This window comes from Pteropus medius, unplaced genomic scaffold (assembly GCF_902729225.1).
Source record: "Pteropus medius unplaced genomic scaffold, Ma_sr-lr_union100, whole genome shotgun sequence".
Lineage (NCBI taxonomy): Eukaryota > Metazoa > Chordata > Mammalia > Chiroptera > Pteropodidae > Pteropus > Pteropus medius.
Genome location: NW_024349519.1, coordinates 16,037,159 through 16,053,733, shown reverse-complemented (window position 1 = coordinate 16,053,733; position 16,575 = coordinate 16,037,159). Strand labels below are relative to the sequence as shown.

Below are 16,575 nucleotides of genomic sequence, written 5' to 3'. Positions count from 1 at the left end.
AAACCAAGATGCCGCCAAAGCAGAGAGTGAATGCGTGAAGAGGAATCTCTGATCTTAACTTTTAACAACCAGTTTTAATCAAACCATTTGAGGTGCTGAGTTCTTAGGGCTGTATGATGGTGAGGGCATTTTGAAAGAAGAATAAAAAAAGACATTTTAGATGAATTGAATTGCAAAGTAACATCATCAACTTGAAGTTATAATCAGAAAGACTTATTTTTATCTTGGATTCCACAGAATTCCACATTCGTTTAAGGCCACGACCATATTCTCTATTAGACCTTCCTTAACCATGGTTTTTAGAGGTAGAGTAACATGACCTTAGGCTTCTGAATGGTGTTTCAATTAAAAGCCTGAAGAAAACAATTTTTTCTAGAAAAGTCCATCCAGTATTAACTGAAAGGATATCAATTATTAATGGAATTCAAGAATCTGCTACATATATAGATATTTAAGAAACATTATATTAGTACTAGGTCATCAGTACTATTTCTTTGAGGATATTCTGTAGAACAGATATTTACATAAATGGCTTCCGATATTTAAGGACTGAAAATCTGTATTTCCTGGTTTTTAAGGGGTTAGCAAAAGAAGATATCATTGGTAGGTATGCAATGTATTTTTGTCCTAATTTATCTAGATTGGCCATACAATTATCTCCAGTTCCTGGAGAGGTGCCAGTTCTCCACCTCAGCTTATGTCGCACAGGTTGCCTTGTAAGAACAAACAGCTTACTAATGTGAAATGAAATGTACCTTCAAAGAAGTGAATGTATCCAAACCTAAGAGCCTGAAGACTGGTCTTGCAGAACCATGAGATTTATAATGTAGACGGTGGGAGTGGGGGTCTCGTTTCCTCTTTTGTGAAACTCGAACTTTTTAGTATAATTGGTGGTTCTCAGTTCTGGCAATGCCCTTTAGAATCACTGAGGTAGCTTTTGAAAGAAAACTTTCCACCCTCAGAGGTGCTGCTTTAATTGGCCTGAGTGGGGCCCAGTGTCTGTTTGTGTTTCAAACTCTCCCAAGTGATCCTGACAAATAACCAGTTATGAATTGCTGATTTTAATTTAAACTATCTCAGTTTCAAGGACGAGTACAGGGATCATGCAGGAGAGGAAACAGAGGCAGGATTAACAAAAGACAATACTCCTTAAATGTAGTTGAAGTTTCCTGCAGCCATAAAATCTCATGTCCTTGAACTTCCATTGTAAATATTAATGAGTGTGTCTGACTTCCTTTCATGTGAAAACAAGTAACGAGATCTTAATTTGACAAGTTTATTTCCCTTGAACATGCTTTTTTCAAAGATGATAGAATCTATGAGAGAAGGGATTTTTGTTGCATTCACTGTTGTATGCCCAGTTCTTACCACAGTGCCTGGCATATAGTAGGCACTCAATAAATATTTGTTGAATAAATAAATGAATAAATTCACTTGTAGTTGGTCTATTACATTATGGTTTTGAATGAGTAATCTGAAATTAAGTAGTTTAGTGACAGATGAATGAGAGTGCAAGGGAGAGATAAATCATGATACAATTGACAGGTTAAAAAAATCAGCTGGTTTTCCTCTTCATATGACATCAAAAAAATTAGACTTTTTAAAACTAACACTTTAACCTTCAATGATTCTGTTTTGGAAAATGAGCCTTGTTTTCTGTTTAAATTCTCTTCTGGCTATTTTTCTTTTCTTTCTTTTTTTCTTCTCCCATTTTCTTTCTTCTTTTCCTCTTTCTTTTTCTCCTATCTACCTTTTTTCACTGTCCAAAATCAACTTAGGTATTTTCCTTTTTCCCAAACCTGCTCTTCCTTTCCACTTCCCTGGTTAATACACGCATTCAGGCTCGAATCTCTGTATCACTACAGTCCTTGGCTTTCTCCTTCCCGTAGCCAACCAACTGCTAAGATTTCTCAATTCTACCAGTGCATATCATATTTTCTAAGCCCACTGCTAGTCTCTTTTTCTAGCTATTCACTCTTGATAGTTGCTGTTCTTCTAAGCCCTTGCCTCTCCAATTCAGCTCTATGCTGAAGAGTTTTCTTTTGAAAAATATTGATTTGTTTATGTGACTTCTCGTCAAACCTTGAATTCCTTCTACCTCTTAGAAAAATTCCTAGTTTCTTAGCATGGCACCCTGCACCCTCCCTTATTACTCTAATGACCTGCCTCATTTACCATGGCATCTGTCAATTCAGGTTATGGTCTCACCAATCCAAATGGCTTGCTGTTACTGAGGTTCCAAGTCTTTGTGGAAGTCAGTGTGCTCATTGTGGAAGTCCCTTTCTCCGCCATTTAAAGTTCTATTCATTATCGAAGGCCCGACACACATTGTGCCTCTTCTGTGAAACCTTTCCTGACCTTCCTTTATAATTCAGCATTTGGTTTGTTCTCTCTTAAATTATGTTTATTCTGCCATGTATAATGAATAGAAGTTTATGTGTCTATCTCCATCAACAGACTTTACGGTCTTTGAAGGCAGAGACAGACCTTGTCATTTATTACTGAATCTCTAGTCTCTAGAACATGTTAGCTGCTTAAGAAAATTTTTGTTGAGTAAATTAATGGTTATAATTATGGGAGCTTTAGTTATTTTGGTAAAATTATTGGGGAGGAAGGGTTGATTAAGCATCCAAAAATGACCCAAGGGTAGGCAGTTATCCCAAGCAGTAAATGACTCGCTCAAGGTGGTGAGTCATTATCAAGGAGTTATATACCTGCTGTGATATCCTATAATTGATGTTTTAAGTCTTTGAAGTTGTGAATAACAAAATTACTCTCCAAAGCACTAATAGTCCAAACGAATCATAGGTAAGAATCACACTGGTGCCGCTTTATATGGTAAACTACCTAAGTGGAGAAACAAGGACAATAGGATGAAGCTTTGTATTGCAAGCATCTACAATGTGTTACCTGTTTAAATAGAAAGATTTAAGTTATATATATATATATATATATATACACATATATATATGTGTGTGTGTATATATATATATGTATATACATATATATATATATATATATGTATATACATATAAGAATATATACATATATATATGTATATATGTATATACATATATATATATATATATATATATATATATATATATGGCGAGAGAGAGAAAGAGAGCACTTTTTAAAACAACACTAGGAAGTGCTATATCCTTTATTTTACCTTAGGGCAATTGTGACTTGACCAAAGTCGTGTAGCTACAGTTTTAGGTTGGATAGACTCCAAGATCTATGCCAAGTTATACCAAATCCCTGTGTGTGTGTGTTCCCTTTGCATTTAACATAGGACTCATCATTGTTAAAGTGTATGTGCTTTAAAGGTTTTTTTCTTCTTCATAGTAGTGAGCTTGTGGGAAAAATTAAAAATATATGTCTATTTATTAAGATAAAATGTAGGAATAAATATTGTTGTGCTGATTCATCCACACTTTTCTACTGACATTCTTATCTGATGAACAGTCCACATTTGAATCACCTGGGCCAGGACATCTTCATCTGTAGCTGATAAAGCTGATTGACCTACGCATTTTTTAAGCTCATGGCTTTTTAAATTTAAAGCATCTTTTTAAATGAATCCAAATATCAGATCTTTTATATTTACTCTGTATAGATTTTACATGGAGCAAAGAGATAGAGAGCTCTAATATACTTATTAAATAGAATATTCTACTTTTTCACTTTTTCTTTTTGATTTATGTGAAGCTTTCTGTATGATTAATTAGTTCAAGGTAGACACTCAGAGTCTCTTCTGAATTTTATTGTCATTATATAAGTAAATTTATTACCTGCCTTCGTGAATCTGTATTTTGAAACAGATCCTGTTTGGTTTGACATTTTCTGAGTTTAATGTCATCAAATTACTATTAACTCTAGACAAAGGGCACTAATTTTCCATTGTGCAGAGCATGAATAAGCCTCTTAAGTAGATTTTTTTTTTTTTTTTTTTTTAGCCCTAATACAGCAAACATTTTTCCTGGCATTATTAATGCTTCCTGAAGCAATTTTAATGCCAGTTGGGTGCCTCTTTTAGGGCACTCATCTTAGCCAGCATTCATACATGCTGTAAGAATGTAGGAATGTGAGGAAATTTGGAAATATTGAAAGTAGAGGTGGGATATCACCTGTCACAATATTAAAATTTAGTTTTCATTGAATTATTTTAATTAACTGATATTTCATGCTTAGAGGGTTCTTACCCAAAGTTCCAGAATCTGAGCTAATTACAAAGGGAGAATAAAGAAGTCATAATTCAATCTCTTGTGGGTTCATAAGAAGAATTAAAAATATATATCTATTGGTAACAAAATATGGAAATAAATATGCAGTAGGAATTATTTCTTCAAGAAGGAGGAATGTGCCCCCTCTGCTGGTAGGGACAGGTCTAACACACGAGATGGGCAAGTTTGGTTGAATCTGAAGACAGAAAGACCGTTTAAGACCCGGGTCAGCCAACCACCTGGCCAGGGCACCAATGTTTAAGAGGCAGTAAAAATCAGTGAACTAAAACAGACGTAGCGCCCTTCAGTTTGTATTCCTACATATGTTACCTGAAAAATTAGTACTGTTTCTGCCATATACTCAAGTAGAAATTAATAAGTATGTTTTTCTAGCTTTGACTTTATTGAATATCTTTTGCAAGATACATGGGCAAGTTGCATAGACCTCACCACTAACTCTGAGCCCATAAGTGCCCATCATCTGAAGTCAGTGGAAAATGTGAACTGGACTAATTAATATAGGGCATGATGCTTTTCCATGGGAATGACTATTTATTACTTATATTCTAAGTGCTTGAATATGTCTCCCGAGTGGGTAAATGCAGGGCTATTTAAGTTTGCTAATAAAAGTTTGTTTTCCCCAGTCTCATCAAATAAATGAAGAACAAATATTTAAAGGACACCATTTTGTGGAGATAAAAGAGTATCTTGTCAGGGGAAGAGAGAAGGTGCCGTAAATCAGCATCAACATCCAGCCCTACGGTGGAGGGGTAAACAGTTTCATCAATCAGTTGGAAGTGGTTGAATAAATATTGTTTGTGCAGAGTTAATGGATCCCCTAAACGCCACCAACTGAGGGAGCCTGTACTCCATAGATGGTCTACCCTGGTCCATAGTGCTTGGCAAAATGTTAACACGCTGCACTAAATCATATGGTCACCTCTGAGCTTGTTCAACAAACACACTTAAAAAGGGTCACCAGATCTTTTCAGGGACCTGTAATTTGTTGGAGCCAGAAAAAGCTGAATTTGAAAAGTACGGCTTCCCTGCTGTAGAGATCAAATCCATTGTCGGAGCTGTGTTTTGTTAACTTTGTACATAGGATCTTCTTTAACAACTCGGGAGACACAGCTGCTCTTTACATCTAGAAGTGAAAGAAACGAGTCTGAATGGAATATGTGGGCTCTGCTGAAAATGAAACATTTGCTTTACTGAAGGACTTGGGGCTCAACCCTGCATGTGAAACTTCCGCCCGAGCTCAAAGTGGAGGGAAAAAAGAAGGGAGAAAGCTATGTAATTTGTTTGAAGTTGTCCAGCACACAAAAACTGGCCATCAGATGTGTGAAACAAGAAAAAAAAAATTTAATTTCTTTATCTAGATTATTAGTTAGTTGATTCAGACGAAAGAATATGAAAGGGATTACTGATGCTTTCTGAATCACTCATATTTTTGTAAGTGTTTGGATAATACAGTTGCTTATGTGTTACCAATCTAGGAGAGATTAGAAAATCTGGATGTTTGATCTGCATGTGTTTCTTTTTTGTCCATAGGGAATCTACTGTTCTAATAGATTTAGAACCTATATTTGATATTTCCAAATCTTTTGGGGAAGCATAAACAAAAGGGCAGGAATCACAAAGCATTGCCTAAGGAAAGAATTCTCTTTGTGTTACATGTAGTGCCTCTTAATTCCATCTACACATGAGTCTGTGAATTCTTTCTGAATTCATTGGATTGGCTCTAAAAGCAACTGAAAATAAGAAAGATCTGAAAATAATGAGGCAATTTTATAAAAAATAATCAGCCAAACTAATCCATTTGACTGATTTTTTTTTTTTTTTTCCTTCTCTGCCACCCGTTTTCATTTTATTCTTACTTTGATGAGATCTTTCACTCAACACTGAACAAATGTTAAGTGCTGGCTGTTATTATTAAAGTCTAGTTTGGGACATATATATATTTTTGTATCTAATTGCTGATATGTTAAGATCAAAGGTAAATCATTGTAATTTTATTTAAAAATAAACATGCGACTACGTAGCTGAGAAATCATTTCACAGACATTATTTTCAAATCCTGTTTACATATAAGAGATGATTTTAGTAAGTACATTACGTGAGTAAACGGAAAGGCGAGCTTCAGGAATGTTTTCTTCTTCACTTATTACTTAGCTGAAACCAATATTTAGAAGTACTTAGAAATAATTCTTATTTTTCAAAAAACTTGTCTCTCCTCCTTGAACCATTACTTATGTTTCCATTCTCCCAGTCATCATTTCTCCTCTCTCCTAACGTCTTTTCATGTGTTTTCTTTACTGTCCTTCCTCTCCTGCCACCACTTTTTAAAAATCATTTTATTTCAGGAGAAAATATTTGTTTTTACTTTGTTAGCTATTTACAGTGAAGTCAGGGTTAAATAATGCTATGCAGGACACAAATAAAATATTTTTTGGGGGGGGTGGGTATTTCCGGGTTTTCTTCCAATTAAATGGAAAGCCATCGGCACCACTCATTGCAAATATGAAATCTAATCACGGCACATTATAAGAGCAAAAATAAGCTTCCCCATATTTCATAAATTGATTCACAATCTTCATATTTTATCCTCAATAATGTATGCATTTTCCAGCTGGCTAAAGCTGCAATCTTTCTGCGTTTTGGATATTTGTCACTCTATTCATCCAGGCAGGAGAAGCCCCTGTGTAGCAAGCTCCTTGCACTGCAGGCAAAGCATCTGTGAAGGAGTCACTGACATCTGATGATTCAAATTGCAGAAATGATCCAGGACAAATTATGAACGTCTGGGTAGTGCCCAAAGATTTTGAGCTGAAATGACTTTGCCCTTGGAGCTTTGCAGATTTTGGTGAACTCTTGGGGCCACAGGCTTTCCTGTGTACAGCCTCCATAGGATATTGCCCCACAGGTTCTATTCTCTGTGTCAGTTATCATCTTGGCCAGCTGAGTGCCAATTTAGCTTTCCTGGGCCTGAAATGAAAAGGAAGTGGTTCAAGTTTTAGCTCAGAAACCCTCAAGGCAATTGGAGCTCTCTTTGAAATGTAAAACAGTCTTCTATCAAGCATTGCTTAAGGCATCATCCAACTATCAAAGTCAAAGATGATTTGATAGAACCTTACAAATCCCCATAATCTATGGTAAGTAGTAGTAGCTACGGCTTTGGCTCTGTGTTTGCACGTAGGGCAGAAGCAGGAGGATAATTTATCCAACTTTAGGGTAATGAAGTGTTAACAAAAACCACATGAAGCTATTATTACAACCACAGGCCACAGACTGCTAAGAGGGTGAGCTCTGGAGAAGTACCTATTTTCAAGGAATCTTGCATCTCAGCTTACCTGAAGGCATTTGCTAAACACAAGGTGATGCATCTGAAAGACCATGATTCATTAGCTCTAATGAACAATGCTGAGCATATTGTCTCTAAAATAAAACCCGCTGACATTGATATATATGTACTTTAACTCATTCGTCCCAACTTTATTAGGTACATATGTCTGCAGCAGACACAAATGAAACAGTCTACAACTAGGCTCCAAGCCAAAAACTAATTTATTCTTTAATGTGCTAGTGATTACTTGGTGGTTCCTTGAGCAGAGATGACAGGTCTGAGCTAATGGAGTTGTACTGTAAGTTAATATAAATCATGACAGAGCAATTAATTACAGAAACCACTGCAAATCCCTTTGTTAGTTTTCCCCATCACCAGAAGGATTTAATAATATTCATTTTGCTAAGTTCCAGTGACATTTACAAGTCTTAAACCATTTTTAATCAAATCAATATCACTGGCTGCTAAATTTAGTTGTGCTTTGCTTGCAAGTCCTGGAATACATCGATACTAATCTTTCCTACCTTCTGTTCAAATGAATCACACTGAATACCCATACTTCCTCTTCATTTGTTTACATTGAATAATTGGGATCTGAAAAAAGTGAAGACCTAGGGAACCCTGACTCTCAGCAAGAATGAATTAGCAGGTAGAGGAGGAAATCCATAAATCAGTGATTACACGTGCATCATTGTATCTGACATCCTTCATCAGTTTCTCCTAACCGGCCTCAAAAAATACTTGACAATCTCAGAACTAGATTCACATTTCTGTAGACTTTTTCAAGTGTGGCAGGTTAAAAAAAGAAATGTGGGATTTAGGCACTGAAGCAATATGCTTTCATGACAAAAGAGCGTAATAACCCGTTCAAACAGTTCAAACACCACCTCGGCTTAATCTCTGTGTGTTCTTTGTTCTTTAGACACCTGTAGTCAACATCTCTGTTTCAAACTGAATAAGTGGAGATTAGTTGTTTTATGGACGTGGAAACGCTAAATCGTCTCTATAAAGAATAATAAACAATTCTTAATCAGGAAATTGATAGCTTTATAGATTTTCGGAACAAAATAACCTGCTGTTCTTGGATGGCAGTGTTGCTAGATCAATAGCAAGCCTTTTGTTTGTTTGTTTCTTTTTTTTATTTTTGCCCTTAAAAGCTCTATCTCAGGAAAGAGTACAGATCCCACAGCAATGTGCTTTGCACGTATTCAGTAGATTTCCTATGTGTCCTACCTTTTTTGCATAATTGCAGATTTTTATGAGTTTTTATTGACCTGCTTTTGACTTGATTTGTAGCATCCCTGCATCTGAGTCTTAAATCTGAGCATTCTCCCCAGAAAAGTCCCTGTGGATGTGTTTTTATATTTGTCATGCTCCTGAGGTACTCAGCACTTTGTACTTTCTGCTGTGAACATTTCTTTCCTCTTCACTTTCTTACCAGGTTATAAGCTCCTGTAGGACAGGGACTTTGCTTTATCTATTTTTCCTCTACACTGTAGATACCTAGCAAGGATATTTTCACATGATATTGCTCAATAAATGTTCAGTAGCCAGATGAACATATGCTACCCAGATGGGAGAGTGAGGAGGGTGTAAAACTCAAATTAGTTCACCAAATAACTTGTAAGAGCTGTAGAAGAATAGGTTGGATGCAAGAAAATATTGTTGACCTGCAAGGGTTATTTTAGACTAAAGCTTACATTGAAAATTAACTTTATGAAGGCTATCCAGGAGACCAGCACTTGGGGGTAGCTTGATGGCTAGGGTATAAAAGCTAATGGTATCTTTGTACTTTTGTAGATGTCCTGTCCTGTCTCACACTTCCAGCCCTGGAAACTGTGAGGTAGTGCAAAGAGGCCTGAATTGAGAGTCAGGGTTTGAACCCCATACAACTTCTGAGCTTTGTGACCTTAGATGAACCCAGTTGTGGCTTTTGACCTTGGGGAAGGCACTTAAGCCTTTCTAAGACCAAATTTCCTCAACTTTATGGTGGGGATAAGCAATGCCTATGCTACAGAGTTGTGAAGATTAAAAGAGATAGCATATATGAAATTAGTGAGCACAGAGCAGTCGCTGAACCCTCATCTCAGAAGGCCCATGGCATCATGGCAGGAAGAAGATAATTTAAACTTTTCTAAGCTGCAAGAGACAAACAGAGGCGATGGATGAGAAACAGCTTTCTCTTTCTATTATTTACTATTGCGGAAGTCTAGTCAGTGTGAACCTTTCATTAGTATGGGTCTTGGGTTCCAACAAGTGGGCCAAATTCCCTTTCTTTTCTAGGGAAAAATTACTTTAAAATGTGTCACTTTTCAAGTGTGTCAAGATCAAGAATTATGAACATCATTCCATTCAGGAAAGCAGGATGGGGAAGTTATTCTTCGTATAACCAAACCATGGAGCCCCTCAGGTCCCCTTTTAACATGGAATATTTAGAAGACTCTTTTCCTTGTTCATTTGAGACAGTATTCTGATACATTGGCTAAGGAGCTTGCCCGCACCTGTAATTTTGGAAGGGAAATAAACTGTTTAAAAATTATAATGTATCTCTAGTAAGCTTAAATGGTGTATAACATTCCCAGGTATAAGGAGCCATTACCAAGTTAGTACACTTTTTTTCAGCAAAATATAAGACAAGGCAAAGTGATTTCTACTAATATTACTACTATTACTATTTCTATCACTATTACTGTTATGATTATTACTACTAGTACTGCTGCTGCTACCTATGTTTATTGAGGCTTAACTATGACTGTTGTAAAATTTTTTCATATATTAACCCGTTTACCCTCACAGTCATACTATGAGGTAGGAACTATTATTAAGGAAACTGAGGCACATTTAGTAAGTAGCAGAGCTGTGATCCGAATGTAAGCAATTTGACTTCAGAGTCTGTGCTTTTAGTGAAAAAAGACCTTGAATTTGGAGATCCAGATTTCAAATTGAAACCTTTGCCAAAATAGTTGCACAACCCCATAAATCCCTCCATTTCTCCGAGCCTCAGTTATTTCAATTGAAAAATGAGAATAACAACTACTAAGTTGAAAACCTTTGGTTCTCACATGGCACAGTGAAAAGACAAAAGCAGTCATACTCCAATTGTTACTTGCATCTCTTGAATAATGTTCAGAGGAATCAAAGTCATAACCCAAAGCAGTATTTTAAAATTTTGCCTTCACTTTGTCATCTGTACCTCTCCCATCTTGCCTGTGTCCCGAAGCATTTCTCTCTTATCCCCTCATTCCTTTTTTTTTTTTAAGGCAGATTCGGTCTTATTTTACTGAATGGCTGAGCTATGCGATTGCCAAGGGCACTACGTACAGACAAGAGAGTGGGGAGCTTAATTTCTTGGGCTCTTCCTCTTTGGATGGAGTCTTGATGGTTTCCTCCTTCTTGGCCCAGTGCTGCTCTTCACAGCCCTTGCGTGCTTCCTTGATATTAGACCTGCGGGCCTCAGCCCGGTCATCCAGGAGCATTTTGCAAGCCTTGTCTCCCTCCAGCTTATGGGTGTGTTCCATGAGAATCTGCTAGTTTTGGAACACATTCCCCTTCATTTTTTATGTACAGACTGTGATCCATGTGGTGGTGATCTTCTAAGATTCACAGTGTCTCCTGTGTAGCCAGAGCAGAATTTTCAACCTCCTCATTCAGGTTATCTTCTCGAGTATTCAAGCACTGGCAGTACTCTTTTGCTTGCCTTGCCAATATGCCTGTCCTTTGGTAGGTCAAGGTGTTTTGCCAGCATCGATCCTGGGAATGGACAGTCATAGGCTTCTGGGTCTGCTAACAGGAGTTGGCACTGGCTATTTCAGTGGTTTCATTGAAGTCCAAGCAGACCTTCTTTGTGCCACAGCAAAGGGCGCTGGATGTGAGCCTCTTCTGAAGCCTGAGCGTACTCATGGCTGTGGCCACCTCGGTGAAAGGAATGCTCATAACCCGGCTCTGGAAACTGCCCCCAAGCTTGTCCTTTCACTCTGGAGTGAGACATTGATCTTCATTCCTCTCCGCATCACCCTTTCCTTGACCACTCTCTGCCCCAGTCACTTTTCTACACATTCTCCTAATTCTTTTTCATAAAAGTATGTGAACAAAAAACTAGACTTCTTCTTTTGGGTAGGAGAGGGACAGAAACTAAGGGCATAAAAAGAAAGCATCCTGAACAGGTGGGAGTGGACGGAGAGCTGATGTTACTGTCCAGACCTGCGGAGGATTAAGAAAGGAATTGATAAAGGAATAGCAGTAAGTCTCACAAATGAGGGTCAGTATTTATTATGTGTCCTCAATAAGCACGATTTCTTCTCTGCTCTGTGATACACTAGATAATTACAGTGATGAAGATGTGATAGGCAGTCATAACCAGACTGGATCGTCATCTTCTTGCGGGTAGAGATCTGTTCTTCCTCACTGCTGTTTCTAAAGGGCCTAATACAGTGTCGGCAAATAGCAGGCACTCTATGAATATTTGAAAGAAAAAAATGAAGAAAGTTAGAAACTCAGAGATGGGCCTGGTAAATTTGAATTTCCATCCTAACAACTGACCTTTCCATGCCATGAAATGACCTAATTAGCAACATTATCTAGCATATGGATCATCTCTGGCTATGGCATTCATTCTTCCTCCATCTGTTGAGGAATTTCATCCCCTTTCAAAGTCATATAAGGAGGACTTTGGTATATATTCTACATATGGTGGAAATGATATTTTATTTAAAAAGCTGTAACAATATCACCTAGATTTTTCAAACATCATTAAAAAACTTAATTTGGATATTTCTTCCTGTTTTTGTTTTCCCCTTTGACAAAATACATTTAATAGACAATATTAATTCAGTTCCCTGATGCACATAATACCTAGCAGTATTCAATATCTGGCTTGTTTGCTTTTATTCTTAAAGAATCTGAAGGGAGTTGACATTTTATTTCATTCATTCACAGTCTCTTTTTTCATATCTAATGAACACACTCCACAACAATGGTCCTCAGATCTCTACCATCTGCAGGGGACGGCACACAGGTCATAGGCTAAGAACAACACCACATCAGTATTGAATAAAAAAGTGAAACTTCAAAGGCAGAGCTGGCTATGAGGTCTATGCTTTCAAGACCTCGTAGCTAGTTCCTCCTGTTTATTATTTTTTGTTTGATTGGATGATAATGTAGTATGTCATTTCATGGTCCATGACCTGTGGTCAATTCCCTATGGAGGAGCCAGATTGGGGAATATTTTTGTGAGCTTATCTGTCCTAGTTGGGAAATAATAAAAACAAGAAAGGTGGGCACAAAAAATGTCTGAGGAAAGGGAACAAAGTCCTTTATTATTGAGGAAGATGATCTTGGGGGTTCAGTTAAGAGTCTTTTTATCTAGATGGTGATAATGATATGATAATGATTCTCTCTGTAAATAATGTAGGCAAGAGGGACAGTTTTGTTATTTTTTTTTCATCTCTCCCTAGTCAATTGCACTCTATTTTCCCTCATCATTGTGGCAGGAGAGTCAGACTCATCTCCACACTGCCATGATTAGAGTACATTTCTACCTCTGAATAACCCAGGCATCAACTTTTTAAAGTGTTGCGCTAGTGCATTAAGTCTTAATGGAAAAATTTTCTCCTAATATAGGACCTCTCTGGGCTATGAATAATTAATGTCAATTTATAGCTCAAGGGATGTGGCAGAGGAATCAATATGGTAAATTAACATCTACCTCCCTCCTACCCAACAACAAAATCTTTTTCAGGTATAATTAAGCCACAGAAAGGCCTATATCCTCTTTTAGAAAATCTTACATATAATTAGCATTGGTTTTATTTTTATTGTATTTTACACTTTATTAAATATTTTTCTTAAGAGCTGGAAGCTGCACAGGAGTGGCCCATACTCTGATGGACCTACAAATTGAATAATTAGGGAGATACAGCTCTTACTACTGTGGATGAGACTCTGGCAAGGCTGAGAGAATAAAATCAAAAGACTCCAGGATACAAATATTCTGAAATAATCCTTCTCTTGCCCTCTTCACTCAGTTCTTAAGAAGAAGATGTAGAAAGTTGTTCCTGAAGCCTACGACTGCACATCAAAAGAATGCCCAAGCTTTTGGTGATGATGGTGACAATGCTGTGGTACCAACTTTCATTGTCATGGGAGTCTTATCTTTATGTCTCAAATTTAAGTCATGCCTGAACAGAGCTCTGGCCTGTTTTACAGTATGTTAGACAGGAATTGGGATTGCATTGACAATCTCTGTTCTGACATCCCGAAATTTCCCATTTGCCCTGGTCTCTCTGCATCAGCCCTAGCATTGCCAGCTCTGGCCGGCCTCTTCTTTTTGAGCAATCTCATCCATCATGGGAACTGTCAATTGGGTGCCTCTGAGGCCTGGGGCTTGCTGAAGATATTCTGAGGACAATGTCCATCTGTCACATATTATTATCAGTATTCCTAAACCCTGTGGTTAGGGAGGAGCGAATCTGACCCAGGGGAAGGTACAGAGAATCCAGCAAAGAGCCAAAGATTTCCAGCAAGTCTGATTTCCTTTGCTGAAGTTTATACCAACTCTCTATTGTCATCTCTTCTTTCTAAAAAGAGAGAAAATGTAAATATTGTCCCCTATGCTGAACTAGAATAATACAGGATTCCAGCCTGTAAATTTTTTCTGCCAGTGCGTAAAGATGGACTGGAGAACCAATTAATATGCTCCTTGGTTATAGGACCTCCAGAGAGCCACAGGCTGGGGAGGGCAAGCATAAAGGAGAGTGTTGGGAAAGGCTTCTCAAGGAGGTGCTTGATTGTGTGTCTTCTTAAATGAGTGGAGACCTGCCGGGTGACAATAGGCCTGGGGCATTCCTGGCCAAGGGCAAGAGCAGGAGGATCAGTTCAGTCCAGGGGAGTGGAACCAGAGCTCTGTCCAGGGTCTTGGCAGAACTTAATTACTTGCTTTCTCCTTGAGCCTGAAGTTGGGACTTGAAGCTGGAAACTCTCGGGTCAGCGGCGGATTCCTTTGCAGGCCTCAAAGAAATCCATAGTTTCCCAAACCTTCAAATGTCTCTGAGAGGTAGTGACTCCTATGGTTAAAAAGATCCCTTTCAGGGAAGGAGCTTTTGATGACTGCCATCCTGCCTTGAGTTCAGACACTGTCAGGGGCCAGCTCTCCTCTGTCAGTCATGCTTGAACATTCTCTCTAGTAACTGCTTCAACCGAGGCTCCTTCTTGCTGGAAGTCTATCTGAGATTACTAAACTTGCTTTTCTGGTTTATGGAACACTGATAACTGACCGACTTGAAACTGCCACTACAAACATCTTTTAAAATTCTAACATGGTTTCTGAAAGTGTAATCTGTAATAGACGCAATTCTATTGTTAAAGTCTTCTGCTGGCATTGATACTTGCCAGATTTTTCTGGTGCCCAGTTGGCTATGTTGGGCAGCCCGCACCTGCATAATAGTAGGGATCCTTCCTCTTTCTTCATACTACCCACTCCTTATTCCTGGGCGTTTCCAGAGTTGGGGGGCATCACATGTTCTCATACAACATACGATTGCTGGCCAATGACAGCGCCGCAGGTATCTAATCCCTTCCCATCCCATCCTCCTTTTCCTGGGAGTATGGGTTCTAGAAGCAGACTGACTGAACCTTATTCTAGCTCTAACACATACTAGTTGTGTGGCCTAGGCAAGTTACTTAACCTTGTGCTTTCACTTCCTCATCTATGAAACCCAGGACAATCCATTTGTTTAGAAGGTACAATGAAATATTACTTGTAAGACACCTAGACAATACCTAATATACACCAGAGCTTAATAAATGTTAGCTCTTCCTTTTATCACTGTTAGTACTATTGTTGTCACAACCCACATCCACTGCCTGCAAAGTTACATGGTAAAATCTCTTTCTTGCTGTGTAGGCCAATGTCTTTGTCCAGGGAGCAGCCTCTGAAAGTATCCCAAGGGTTCCATTCTCGCGTTACCACCGTTATTGTTCTCATGGCTGACGGTGAGTCAACATGTTTGTGCCCTGGACCTAAAGAAGCCTGACTTATACTTGGGAGTTTCATAAAGCCCCTCTTAAATAGCTTCTGGCATTCACTCCACTAACAAAAGGTTCTTAAACACAGTTAATAAGCTTTTACTTTTCGTTTTCCTCTTCATCTCTCCTGGTCTTTCTCCACAACAAAATCTTTTTTTTTTCTCCTTCAGTTAAGAAACCAGAGTTCCTATGCATGAAAGAGACAGAGAGGGAGAGAGAGAGAGAGAGAGAGAGAGAGACGGACAGTGAGAGAGAGAGGGAAAGACAGACAGACAGCCACAGAGAACTGGGAATTGGGTGTGGGAGGGGGTTGTGGAGGGAGAGAAGTGTCATTTACATTAGCAGCTGCCAGCCCAAACAGCGGTAATATTGATCATTCTATTATTAGATCATCCAGTTGGCACCCTTGGATTTATTTAGTTTTCCTCTTTACAGCAGACGCTTGGAATAGAGATTTTTTTAACCTTTTGGAATTGAAATGACCAGTTCTTTTGAGCAATAATGTGTACTTTGAGTCTGAACTTGTTTTGACTCATTTGAGGATTCCTCCCCATCTTAGTTAGGTGAGTAGCATTTTGAGAAATTACGTATGGTACCCTCCAAGGTGAAGTCTGCAGGTAACTTCGAGAATAAGAATATGGAATAGTGTCCTCTGGCTTGGCACTGCATCCTGACTCTTCAGTCCGAGAGGGTGACAGTGACCTAGGGGGATGGGCTGGAAGGTTATGGGATGAGTGTTGATAGGTGATTTGTTCAGCATGTGCTGGACTGTTCGATCCAGGCCTCCCCTATTAAATCTTGACATAGTTCTAAGTTAAACAAATGAATGCCTTAGCCAATTGTTATGATGCTTGCTTTTATTATTTGATTTGTTTAATTTTGTAGGTTTGCATTTTTGAAAGTTTATTTTACCAGAAGAAAAAAACAATCAATTAAACTTCCAAGGGAAGTCAGAACTTAATGCCCATAGATCTAGCCAGCAAT

At 38.2% G+C, this 16,575-nt stretch overlaps 1 pseudogene; it reads right to left on the bottom strand.

Annotated features, from left to right (window-relative positions):
• Positions 1 to 10,862: 10,862 nt before the first annotated feature.
• Positions 10,863 to 11,588, bottom strand: LOC120618602 (60S ribosomal protein L19-like; annotated as a pseudogene).
• Between the last annotated feature and the right edge of the window lie 4,987 nt (positions 11,589 to 16,575).